This window comes from Anabrus simplex, chromosome 2 (genome assembly GCF_040414725.1).
Source record: "Anabrus simplex isolate iqAnaSimp1 chromosome 2, ASM4041472v1, whole genome shotgun sequence".
Taxonomy (NCBI): domain Eukaryota; kingdom Metazoa; phylum Arthropoda; class Insecta; order Orthoptera; family Tettigoniidae; genus Anabrus; species Anabrus simplex.
Window position 1 is genome coordinate 955,503,261 of NC_090266.1, and position 14,667 is coordinate 955,517,927.

A 14,667-nucleotide genomic window follows, 5' to 3' on the forward strand; every position below is an offset into this window, starting at 1 on the left:
TCACGGAAGATGCCGTCACGTCACGGAAAGCGCCGTCACGTCCCGGAGATGTGTGAATCGACCTTTTTTAAAAGAGGCACTATCCTCATGACGGCGAAGCTCGTCAGCTGCAGTGACATAAAAAGTTCAAATTTAAGGTAAGTATTCTTGGAAATGGCCGGCCGCACTGAGCCTGCTTCTTACTTGTTACTTCTTACCACGTCAGGGATTTTTTGTTCTTTTTTCTATTTGCTTTACGTCGCACCGACACAGGTAGGTCTTATGGCGACGATGGGATAGGAAAGGCCTAGGAATTGGAAGGAAGCGGCCGTGGCCTTAATGAAGGTACAGCCCCGGCATTTGCCTGGTGTGAAAATGGGAAACCACGGAAAACCATCATCAGAGCTGCCGACAGTGGGGCTCGAACCCACTATCTCCCGATTACTGGATACTGGATGCACTTCAGCGACTGCAGCTATCGAGCTCGGTCAGGGATTTTTACCTATATCTGAGGTTCACTCAGAATACGTGAGAACAACTGAGGATCTGTCCTGAAAGTTAAGAGAATTCGTCGCGCTGACCACGCGTCACCTCATCATATTCGAACTGATCAGCGGTCGCTTGGTGCGCCAAGACCCATTATGGAAGTACCGCCATACAGAAATATTTCTAAATAAAGTTGATCATTTTAACTCACGTGTTCCTTTGAATATATATACACTAGCAAGAGCAAGATACCCGTGCTTCGCTACGGTATTATACTGAAATTTATAATTGAATGCTTAACATTTTATACATAATCCGCCAAAATTCGCGATCTGACGGCAAAATTCCTCCCATTCTTCAATCTTTCTTTCCAGCCATCGATTTTGTACTTCCAGGGCTAGCTCCAGATATTCCGCCCGAACAGTTGGGTCGCTAAACTTTGCCACCTTTTCCTATTAGCATTTTTAATATGGGCAAATCCTTGAGGAGATCTGGCGTTGTGTTGTCTTGGGTGCCATGGCGGTACTGAAGCCACGGCCGGACTGCATTCGTAGTCATTACCCGGTCAGGACCCGTTCCCAGCCCGGTCCGCACATTTTGACGACGGTCCAGAAAATTATTATTATTAGGATGGATGATATTAATTGAATTTAGGTTAGTAGTAGTAGTAGTAGTAGTAGTAGTAGTAGTAGTAGTAGTTTTTGTTATGGCAGGGGAAAATCTTTTAAAGACACCACTCTGTGTGGGAGTTGGATTTCCACCAACTAAAAACCCCTGCCCTCTTCACTCAGACCATTCTGGAACTGCTTGTCGGCATGACATCAGAATGGAGTGATGTATATTATTAAGTTCTTCCTTTCTTTTCTTTCTCCTTCATCCCCATAATGCTTGTCGCCATTGCCTTTACTGTGTTCCAGGCAAACGGGCTCTCTAACATAATCTGAACCAGATTCCCTGGCGTGAGTCGTCGGCCAAGTTGTTGGCAGGCTTTCCTTCGTTCTTCTTCCCATCGAACACAGTAGAAAAAAGTGTGTTCTACTGTATCCCTTTCAGAACAGTACCGACAACCATCTCCCTGCGTCTTTCCCATCTTCATGGTGTATACGCCGAATCTTCCATGTCCTGTCAGGATCTGCGACAGATAGTAATCTACCTGCCGGTGTCTACATTTAAGCCAGTCTCCTATGTTGGGTATTAGCTTTTTGTCCATTGGCCAACATCGGTTGTGCCATCCCATCGGTCTTGCCAGTCTAGTAATAGTTGGTTCCTCGAGGCTTTCTTTTCTTCAGCAGATATAGTTGCACCCCTTTCATGCCAAAGTTTCCTCTCTACAACGAGGAGGTCAATGGGAATACTGGCAGCTACAACTTGTAAAGCTGCTGTCGAAACAGTTCGATATGCACAGGTAACTCTGAGTAGTAGTAGTAGTAGTAGTAGTAGTAGTAGTAGTAGTAGTAGTAGTAGTATGCAAGGCCGCTACTTGGCGGTAAATTACATCTGCCGCCATTGTCATTGCTGACAATGTGACCAGCACCATTGTCGCGCGCAGGCAAGAGCGCGGGATTACTGGCGATACGATTAATATACTTCCGTGCATTATTGACCTTAGTACAGAGGTGAACAATGGCACAGTGAATTTCATTCCTATCGTTTATTTCAAATGAGTTCAAATTTTTATTTATGTGCCAGGAGAATCTACTGTAATCTAACCTTAAGTTCTTGAAAGGAGAAGATGGCTCTTGAAAACGAACCCAGGAATTATTAAGAATGATCGATTTATGACCATATTCAAGTACATTATAAACAGTAAAATCAGTTGGTCTCAACTCCTTTTCCACCCCACAGCCATGAAGTTGATTCCCCCCCCCCCCGCCCCCCTCCCCAAAGAAAGAAGACTTGTTTTTTATGCTTAAAGGAGATTCCAAATACAAATATTCACGTCTGTTACCTTCAGTTTTGAGATATAAGTTACCCCATAAAACGAATTCACTTTTCACTTCCTTTCACCCCCCACCGATTACGTGAATTATTCGGAAAAAGTACTTGTTTCATTATTAGTAAAGGATCTTCTAAATACCAGTTATCACGACTGCAACATCTTCAGTTTTTGAGACATGTGTCCTCATAAAAGGAATTCAGCTCCTTTTCACACCCGCCCCCCAAAGATGACTTTCCCCCAAAAATGCGCTTTATTTGTTTTTAAAGGAGATCCAAATACCAATTTTCACGCCTGTAACAACTTTAATTTTTTTAGATATAAGTATCCTCATACAATTAATTCAATTAATTTTTCAAATCCTTCACCTCCCCCTTTATTGGATTTTCCGCAATTAACGAATTCGTGTTTCTTTGCCTTGAAATCAGATTCCAAATACCAGTTTTCATGTCTGCAACATCTTTCGTTTTTGAGATAATAGTATCTTCGTACAAATAATTCAAATCATTTTTAATTCTACCCCCCATCCCCCCTTTAGGTGGGTTTCCGAAAACAAAAAATACGCATTTCTTTAATTTTAAATGGGATTCCAAATACCAAATTTCACGTCTGTAACATCTTAAGTTTTCGAGATATCAGTATCCTAATAAAAATAATTCAACCCCATTTTCAGTCATTTTAACACCCCCACGCAAGTGGGTTTTCCAAAAACAATACATGTTTCCTTATTTTAATGGGGATAAAACATACCATTTTTAACTTCTGCAACATGTTAAGTTTTTGAGATATACTGTAGACATGCTCATTTTGAAAATTTTCACCCCCTTTTTAGTTCCTCTTAAGTGGAGTTTCCGAAAAACAAATCACCTATGTTTCATTACTTTTACAGGAGATTCTAAATATCAATTTTTACGTCTGTAACATTTTACGTTTCTGAGATATACTGTAGATACAGTCTTTCAAAAAAAATCACCCTCCATTTATCACTCCTGTTTAACCCCATTAATTGGATTTTCCGAAAACAAAAAAATACGTGTTTATTTATTTTTAAAGGATATTCCAAACACCAATTTTCAGGTCTGTAATATCTTCAATTTCTGAGATATAAGTATCCTCATTAAAGGCATTCAACACCCTTTTTCACCCCTCCTAGTGGGATTTTCTGAAAACAAAAAAGTACGTGTTTCTTTATTTTTAAAGGAAATTCTAAATACCAATTTTTACATCTGTAAACTTTCAAAGTTTTGAGATATAGATACATTCATTTTAAAAAATTCAACCCCCTTTTCACCCCCTTAGCGAGGGGGAATATCTAAAGATCTTCCCTTAGCGAGCACCTACATTGTAATATAAAATATGTGTCCTCAAAATTTCAATTTCGTTATGTCCAGTAATTCTGGCTCGGCGATGATGAATCTGTCAGTCAGTCAGTCAGTCAGTCAGTCAGTCAGTCTGGACATGTTCTTTTATATTTTATAGACTAGCAAGATAGCCGTGCTTCGCTACGGTATTATACTGAAATTTATAATTAAATGCTTAACGTTTTATAAATAATCCGCAGAAATTCGCGATCTGACTCTTTTTCTGAGAGAATCCGCCAAAATTCGCGATCTGATTCGTTTTCTGAGAGATTACGGCAAAGTTCCTCCCATTTTTCAATCTTTCTTTCCAGCAATTGATTTCGTACTTCCCGGGCCAGCACCAAGTATTCCGCCCGTTCAGTTGGGTCCCTAAATCTTTGCCATCTTTTCCTATAAACATTTTTAATATGGATCAAATCCTTGAGGAGATCCGGCGTAGTGTCGTCTTGGGTGCCTTGGCGGTACTGAACCCGCAACCGGACTGCATTCGTAGTCATTATCCGGCCAGGGCCCGTTTCCAGCGTGGTCCGCACATTTTGACGACGGTCCAGAATATTATTATTATTATTATTATTATTATTATTATTATTATTATTATTATTATTATTATTATTATTATTATTATTATTATTATTATTATTATTATCATTGCTGTTCTGGACCCCGCAGCGAGATGGAGGACCACTACTTGACGGTAAATTACATCCGGTGCCTTTGTCATTGCTGACAATGTGACCAGCACCATTGTCGCGCGTAGACTAGTGTGCCGGATTTCTGGCGATACGAATGGTATACTTCCGTGCACTATTGACCTTATTATAGAGGTGAACAATTGCACGGTCAATATCATTCCAATTGTTTATTTCAAATGTGTTTAAATTTTCATTTATATGCCTAACTTTAAGTTCTCCAAAGAAAAAGATGGGTCTTGAAAACGAACCCAGGAAAGATTAAAAAATGATCGGTTTATTATCAGAATCAAGTACATTATGAACAGTAAAATCAATTGGTCTCAAAACCTTTTTCACCCCACCGTCGTTGATTCACCCGCCCCCCCCCCCCCCATCCCCGAAAGGATGTGTATTTCTTTATGTTTAAAGGAAATTCCAAATACCAATGTTTGGTATCTGTGGAACAGCAGAGGTGAAAGAAGTTGCGGGTGTGAACGGGCCTCAAAGTACGAAATTAAAGTTAAGATAAAATTTAACAAGGTTATATTTTCTTTTCAAAATCAAGAAATGACAAGCATGGCAGGTACAGAGTAGCAAGGCAACAAAAGTACACTTACAGTATTTAAAGGATTTGGGCTTCGAGCCCCGAACTCACAATTCTTGAGCAATTAGCCCAGCTTTACCCCAAAACAAGTTTCAACAGAGGGGCAAAAACCCCATTCATGCCCAGGAGCACTTGCTCCAAATTACACAGTAAAGCCTCCTCGAGGCACGCAGAACCAAATTTCAAAAAGAGCAAACCGCTCCCAACGTTCAGGCCTATAAAAGGCCACACCAAACTCAACTTTCAAGTTGTACTCTAAGGACATAAACACAGGGGTAAAATACCCAACCTACTGAGGCCTATTAAGTGAGAGAAGGTTAATTACATGGCCTCTAAAATACCAATTTGAGAGGAGGCGATCTGCACTCCTAATACATTTTGTTTAAAACCTAATCTGGCTCTAGGCCGCTAATGCAAGGGCTAATCCCATACTAAAGAGGTGACTTATAGAAGGAACAATTTACATTACGTTAAGGAAGAACAAGTTGTGAAAATAAGTTCACCTCAATGCAATATGAGTGGGAGCTCGAGAGGGTTAAGCACTCTCTATCCCAATATGTAGTTAAAACAGAAAGAATTGACACCGAGTGTCTTTACATTTTTAAAGGAAAGTTACATGGAAAAAGGCTTCGGACCTGCCCCGAGAGTTGAACTGTTGAGCTAGCCAGAAAAGAAGTTATTAACAGGCCATTACCTTGTGAATGAACTGCTGCCCGAAGAAAGAGGCGCTTCCCGCCCCCTGCTACGTACTTTACACACTGAAAGATGTTACTGAAGTGGCCCGGAGACCCGAAAATCAGCAGTTTATATACTCTCGCGGAAAGTTCGAGGCGTTTCAGGAATGATAACACCCTCCCACCAAAACTTTATTGGCTAGGGTTAAGCAACATATCCCCTCTGGAGAAGATACACCTGATTGGTCATAAATTAATTAAAGAAATTCGGGATTGGCTAAATTCAAAACAAGGGGAAAGAAAGGGTTATACAGCCAACTTAAACAATAACAGAAAGAAATTTAACAAGGAACAAACTATTAAAATAAAAATTTCTCCAAAAAACAGTTCTTTCACTTCGCACTAGGGTGCACCATTGTAGTTCTTCGGTAGTGTCCTCTAGAAGAGAATGTTCACACTTCTTATTACAGGTAAAACAAAAATACATCGAATACGAACCAGTTCAGAAACTTCGAAATTTCCAAGTAGAGACATCTTCTGAGAAACTTCAAAATTAACACATTAGATAAAGTTCAGACTTCCTCCAGTAGGGGAGTTTCAACTGGCACAAAGTTTGAATTAGCGACGTGGAGGTGTACCACCCGGTACAATTATTATTATTATTATTATTATTATTATTATTATTATTATTATTATTATTATTATTATTATTATTATTATTATTATTATTATTATTATCATTGATGTTCTGGACCCCGCAGCGAGATGGAGGACCACTACTTGACGGTAAATTACATCCGGTGCCTTTGTCATTTCTGACAATGTGACCAGCACCATTGTCGCGCGTAGACTAGTGTGCCGGATTTCTGGCGATACGAATGGTATACTTCCGTGCACTATTGACCTTATTATAGAGGTGAACAATTGCACGGTCAATATCATTCCAATTGTTTATTTCAAATGTGTTTAAATTTTCATTTATATGCCTAACTTTAAGTTCTCCAAAGAAAAAGATGGGTCTTGAAAACGAACCCAGGAAAGATTAAAAAATGATCGGTTTATTATCAGAATCAAGTACATTATGAACAGTAAAATCAATTGGTCTCAAAACCTTTTTTCACCCCACCGCCGTTGATTCACCCGCCCCCCCCCCCCCCATCCCCGAAAGGATGTTTATTTCTTTATGTTTAAAGGAAATTCCAAATACCAATGTTCACGTCTGTTACCTTCAGTTTTGAGATATAAGTATCCCCATAAAAAGAATTCACTTTTCTTCACTTCCTTTCACTCTCTCCCCCGTTAAGCGAATTTTCCGTGGAAAAAATACTTGTTTCTTTATTAGTAAATGATCTTCTAAATACCAATCATCACGACTGTAACATTTCAGTTTTGAGATATGTGTCCTCATAAAAGGAATTCAACCCCTTTTCACCCTCGCCCGCAAGATTATTTCCCCCCAAAATGCGTTTTTCTTTGTTTTTAAAGGAGATCCAAATACCAATTTTCACGTCTGTAACAACTTTAGTTTTTATTGGATGTAAGTATCTTCATACAATTAATACAATTAATTTTTCAATTCTTTCACCCTTCGCCCAGCCCCCTTCATTGGATTTTCCGAAATCAAACGAATGCGTGTTTCTTTACTTTTAAAGCAGATTCCAAATAAAAATATTTACGTCTGCAACATCTTTCGTTTTTGAGATAATAGTATCTTCGTACAAATAATTCAAATAATTTTTCAAATCTACCCCCACCCCCATTTCTCTATTTTTTAAGGAGTTTCCAAATTTCACGTCTGTAACATCTTCAGTTTTTGAGATATCAGTATCCTAATAAAAATAATTCAATCCCATTTTCAGTCATTTTTACCCCCACCCATGTATTTTCGAAAACAAAATATGCATGTTTCTTTGTTTTTAATAGAGATTAAAAATACCATTTTTCACTTCTGTAACATGTTAGGTTTTTTTAGATATACTGTAGACATGCTCATTTTAAAATTTCACCCCCTTTTTAGTTCCCCTTAAGTGGAGTTTCCGAAAACAAATCACCTATGTTTCTGTACTTTTACAGGAGATTCCAAATACCAATTTTTACGTCTGTATCATTTTACGTTTCTGAGATATACTGTAGATATAGTCTTTCTAAAAATTCACTCCATTTGTCACTCCTGTTTAACCCCCATTTAATTGGATTTTTCAAAAACAAAAAATACGTGTTTCTTTACCTTTAAAGGAGATTCCAAATACCAATTTTCATGTCTGTAATATCTTCAGTTTCTAAGATATAAGTATCCTCATTAATGGCATTCAGCCCCTTTTACACCCCCTCCTAGTGCGATTTTCCGAAAACAAAAAAGTGTTTCTTTATTATTAAAGGAGATTCTAAATACAAGTATTTACATCTGCAAACTTTTAAAGTTTTGAGATATACATACACTCATTTTAAAATTTCTAAAAATTCACCCAATTTGTCACTCCTGTTTAACCCCCATTGACTGGATTTTCCAGAAACAAAAAATACATATTCCTTATTTTTAAAGAAGATTCCAAATACCAATTTTTAGGTCTGTAATATCTTCAGTTTCTGAGATATGAGTATCCTCATCAAAGGCATTCATCTTCGTTTTCACCCTTTTTCAGCCCTCCTAGTGAGATTATCCGAAAACAAAAAATACGTGTTTCTTTATTTTTAAAGGAGATTATAAATACCATTTATTACATCTGTAAACTTTTAAAGTTTTGAGATATAGATACACTCATTTTAAAAAATCACCCCGCTTTTCAGCCCCATAGCGACGGAATATCCAAAAATCCTCCCTTAGCGAGCACCTACACTGTAATATAAAATTAATGTATCTTCAAAATTTCATTTCTTTTCATTTCTTTATGTCCAGTAGTTTTGGCTCGGCGATGATGAATCAGTCAGTCAGTCAGTCAGTCAGTCATGACAAGTTGTTTTATATATATAGACTAGCAATTACCCGCGGCTTCGCTCGCGTGGATTTCGTAATTTGATCAAAGTAATCGTTCCTCGGCATTGTACTAAGACATTATCTGTAAATTCCTAAAGTATAAAAACTCACCCAAAGATTGAGTTCCATTTTCCCCAGAAAATCTTTGTAAACCATGTTTGTGGCATTAAATTTTGGGGCTAAGACGACTGTGCGACACAGAACTGTACATGTGAAAAACAGTCTTCTCTCAAGTCGAAAAAATAAATACATGTTTCTTTATTTCTAGAGGAGATTCCACATACCTATTCACACATCTGTAACATCTTCTGTTTTTTAGATACACATAAGTAGCCCCATAAATAGAATTCAACCCCTTGATAATTCCTTCCCCCAACCCCACCCCCACCGCCATCTAAGTGTGTTTTCCGAAAACAAAAATACGTGTTTCTTTATATTTTTAAAGAAGATTCCAAATACCAATTTTCACGTCTGTAACATCTTCAGTTTCTAAGATATAAGTATCCTCATAAAAAATAATTCAACTATTTTTCACTTCTTTTCACTCCCCGTTAAGTGCCTTCTTCGAAAACAAAAAGGTACAGGTTCCTGTATTTTTAAATGACTTTTCAAATACCAAGTTTCATGTCTCTAACACTTTAAGTTTTTGACATATAATGTAGATATACCGATACTCATTTCAAAAATTCACCCTCTTTTCCAATCATTTTCATCCCCTTAACTGGATTTTCCGCACACACAAAAATACGTGTTTCATTATTTTAAAAGGAGATTCCAAATGCCAGTTTTCATGTTTGTTCGTCTTTAACCCCTTCAGACCGAGCTCGATAGCTGCAGTCGTTTAAGTGCGGCCAGTATCCAGTATTCGGGAGATAGTAGGTTCGAACCCCACTGTCGGCAGCCCTGAAAATGGTTTTCCGTGGTTTCCCATTTTCACACCAGGCAAATGCTGGGGTTGTACCTTAATTAAGGCCACGGCCGCTTCCTTCCCACTCCTAGCCCTTTCCATTCCCATCGTCGCCGTAAGACCTATCTGTGTCGGTGCGACGTAAAAAAAATCTAGCAAAAAAAAACCCTTCAGTTTTTGAGATAAATGTATACTCATAAGAATAATTCAACTTATTCTTCATTTCTTTCCAACCCCTCTGCCGCCTTAAGTCTACTTTCCAAACGCAAAAAATACGCGTTTCTTTATTTTGAAAGGAAATTCAAAATACCAACTTTCACGTCTGTAACAGCTTCAGTTTTTAAGATAAAGTATCCTCGTAAACAAATTTCAACTCCTTATTTACTTATTTTCAACCTCACACCTCTTACGTCGATTTAACGAAAAAACAAATGCGTATTTATTAATCTTTAAAGGAAATTCCAAATACTCATTTTCACGTCTGTAACATTTCCAGTTTTTGAGATATAAGTATCCTCATAGAAGAAATTCAGCACCTTGTTCATCCCCCCCCCCGTTTCCTACCCGTTAAGTTGCTTCCCCCTACCCAAAAGTGCGTGTTTCATTATTTTTAAAGGAGATTCCCAATACTAATTTTCACGTCTTTAACATCTTTGGCATTTGAGATATAACAATCCTCATACAAAGAATACGACTAATTCTTCAATTCATTCACCCTCCTTAAGTGGATATTCCGAAGACAAAAGAACACGGGGTTCTTTACTTTGTCAGAAGATTCCAAATACAAATGTTCATGCCTCTAACATTTTAGATATAAGTACCCTCATAAAAATAATTCAACTCCTTTTTCACCCCAGACCGTTAAGTTGATCTCTCCTCCAAAAAATGCGTGTTCTTTATTTTTAAGGTGATTACCAATACAAATTTTCACATGTGTAACCTTAAGTTTTTGAGATCTAAGTTTCTCCATAAAAATAATTAAATTTTTTCACTTCATTTAACCCTCCCGCCTTAAGTGCATTTCCCGAAAACCAAAACAAATTGTTTCTTTATTTTTAAAGGATCTTCCAAATACCAATTATCACGACTGTAACATCTTCAGTTTTGAGATATGTGTATCCTCTTAAAAAGTACTAAACTGCTTTTTCACCACCCCGCCCCAAGTTGAACCTCCCCCCAAATGCGTGTTTTCTTTATTTTTACAGGAGATTCCAAATACTAATTTTCACGTCTGTAACATCTTTAGTTTTTGAGATATAAGTATCCTCATACAAAGTATTGAACTAACTTTTCAATTAATTCACCACCCTTAAGTGGATTTTACAAAGACAAAAGATTACGTGTTTCTTTACTTTGAAAGAAAATTCCAAATACAAATTTTCATGTCTGTAACTTTTTCAGTTTTTGAGATATTAGTATCCTCATGAAAAGAAGTCAACTCCTTTTTCACTCCACCCCCGCCCGTTACATTGGTTTCGCCCCCCACTGAAAAATGCGTGTTTCTTTATTTTTAAAGGAGATTCCAAATATCAATTTCCACGTCTGTAACCTTAAGTTCTGAGATATAAGTTTCTCCAGAAAAAGAATTCAATTTCCTTACTTCCTTTCACACTCCCCACTCAAGTGAATTTTCAAAAAACAAACAGCACCCTTTTCATTAAAAGAGCTTCCAAATACCAATTATCACGACTATAAAATCCTCAGTTTTCAGATATAAGCATCATCGTAAAAGGAATTCATCTCCGTTTTAATTTCCCCCCCCCCCCATCAAGTTGATTCCCCCACCAAATTCATGTTTATTTTTAAAGGAGATTCCAAATACCTGTTTTCACTTTTGTAACATCTTTAGATTTTTTGGTATATATTGTGCCCTTTTAAGGCACCAACTGCGGTGATCTCTTCTTTCTTCTTTGCGCCGGCTGCTCCTGTAATAAATGACATATAAATCATACTCACCGCTGCATGTAGACTCTTCTTCTCAGTCGTGCCCGTTCGATATCCCCGGAGAGGCCACCCGCTGATAGAGGAGTGAGGGAGATGAAAAGAAGGGGGTAAACTAACTAAAATGACGGTACCCAAGACTGAATTAAAATTAAATAAAAGACTAATTTATTCGAATAAAATGCAAAGTGCTAAAATGGACGTAGATTGAACTAGTGAAAATGTAAACAAATGAAAATAAAAGTGATTAAATAAAATATTAAAATTGAAGGTCTGCCTTACAAAACAAACATAAACTGCCTGAATAAACTGACTGAAGGTCAAACACCTGAACTACATATTCCAGACTATCTTGACACTCTCTTCAAGTTGTACAAAATGACTTCGTTAAAACTCTGGTCAGAAAAACCACCTACTTGAAAATACAAAAATTTACATTACGGAGAAAGGATCTCTCAAATATTCAAATTAATAAATTTAACATAGTTGACTCACAACAAAGTAAATTAAATTCTGTTACGTCGATCAATCCACTGACTTATAAGAGTTATTAAATGTTTATCACATGTAGGTTCATTTGGTAAAAATACCCAAAATTTAAAACTTGGACTGCACTAAGCAAGTGTAACACTTAAGGAAATGATCCTTAGAAAACAGAACAAAACAACCATGAACATCACTTTCATATCCTACATAACTGTTGTCTTATACAACACCTCCTGATTAAACAAATCAATTATCGAAACATCACTCTGAGTGTATCCAACCACTCATCTACGTTAGACTCCACTTGCTTGCCTGTGATAGACTGGACTCTTAAAATAAAACAAAATTAGGCCAAGTGCCTGATGTTAACATTATCGAATGACAGCGATCTTTGTACATTAAAAATTTCTATTGACTTTGCCGCTAACTGCATTTCATTATAAATTCATATTTGTGGTATCACCACTGGATGGAGGCAGATACCATCTTATTTACCATTTCTTGCGGCAGTTTTATACAATTGGTTTATTTAAAGATCGCTTCATTTCAAAATAAAAATGTAGTGGATTTTAAAAGAAAGTTTGGTAATTACTTATATGCCTGGTATGAGCATACCACTACTATTTCGACGGTGACATAATCGATGACCCAATAAACCTAACATCTGAAATGGTATTTACATCATTACGTTACTTAACGGAGAAACACTGCTCCGATAAAATACAGAAATCAAAACAAATTAGCCTCGCTACACTTATCTATTTACAACAACAAACATAAATAATTCACATACGCTTGCGTCCTACAAACAACGGTAACAGTGCACTCAGAAAGAAAACAATAAACAAACTGGATCCCCCCATCGCGGCCTACAGGAAATTAAATAAGGATAGAATGCGCAAAACAAACTCGGAGTTACCAGAAAAATATACCCCGCTGCGAGTAGCAAAATATTGCGAATTTGACGGCAATCTCAAGTTTCAGACGACAACTGTCTGGACATAATATTATCTAACCTTGATGGAAAAATTTACTGTTCTATTCCACGTTATCCGTGACTCTACATAAATATTCAACACACATTGATTCGTCTCTCTGTTCACATAGTACACTGGCTAGCATTATTTGTCGAGCATCTATTCTCCCTGGAATTATTTAACAAAGACAGGCTCCTGCCTGTAGTATCATACCCATGTCGTAACACATTTAACGCACGTGGTTAAATTCTTCATTTCACACTTCTATTTCCTCATTTATTCGCGACGTCATTATTACTCATTATTCTCACAATACAGCCTCGCTCGTACCCGGCGGGCAAAAATATATCTGTCGTGCACATTACGACTTCTCATGTAAAATTTAAGACATGGTTCAAATATCATATTTCCATCATCAACGTAGATCATCAGGGATATTAATTATCTAGCTCAATCTTTCGATCAATCACTGTCAACACATCACAAACATCACAGAGCTGACTCATCAATGGCGCTCATTGTTACTATAAAAGAAAATGACGAGATTGCCTCTCAAAACACAAATGTTGAAACGTGCGTAGCCGCAACTACACAAAATAAATACTCGCGTCTACCCAAGATCGTCGCAAAATACGCGGGATAAGAAATAAATCGAAACCGGTCATCTAAAGGATGATTCCGCCACGTAAAACAAAACTGAAATGCGCAACACAAAATAAACATTGAAAACATCGCGATGGCGTCCACACGATCAAAACTCCAACCAAAGAAAGTATGACTCAAAAACCATCGATCTAAAAAAATCATGAAGAATAATAATAATAAACTGACATTACACTCGTAGATCAAAATCATATCTGCCTAACTGTCAAAATAACATACTACAAAAATCAACCATAAAATACGCGCAAACAAACATCTACTTAGACAAAGTGCACAAAATAAGCCTATCTGAAAGTGCAACATAAACATTATTATTATTATTATTATAATTATTATTATTATTATTATTATTATTATTATCAGAATTATAAAAACCGTGAATTATTTACAACCCTACTTAGTACTCTAAACTACACTGATCATCGATTTTGCCACGGTCCTACATTTATTTATTTACATGATTTAATTATGCTCATACCTGTATGGTGGAAGCAAGGCGGTTCACCCACCGGCCCCCGTCATGGTTGAAATTAGAATTCCATCTTCAAGCTGATGTGGTATTCCAGATTTATACACACGCAAATTTGACACATACTTGCCATGCCGTGACACACGTTTATATTAGCATAAAAACACTCGCATTTCTCTCACTCCAGTGAAAGTTTAGAAGATGCCACTTGCAGCCTCCTGCCTGTTGTGTGGAAGGATGGTCTCCTCGCTATCTACCTGCAAGATCACCTGGTAGCCTGCTCGTCGATCCCTCAGCTCTATTTACCTTACAGCTTATAGTACGTCGACCCTACTGGGGCATAACTGTTCCCTCAAGGTCTGCTGTTGCGGCCTCCATTGAATAAAGTCAATCACCTTCCCGTTTGTCTTACTAGTTTCTGCCTGTAAACATCTAGCTTGCCAAACAGTTTGTAGAATGGCAGAAACAAGCTAAATACAGTTATGTTGTGGAGAAAATTATATACTGATCTCACATGTAACACTCCCCACTGGTTAGAA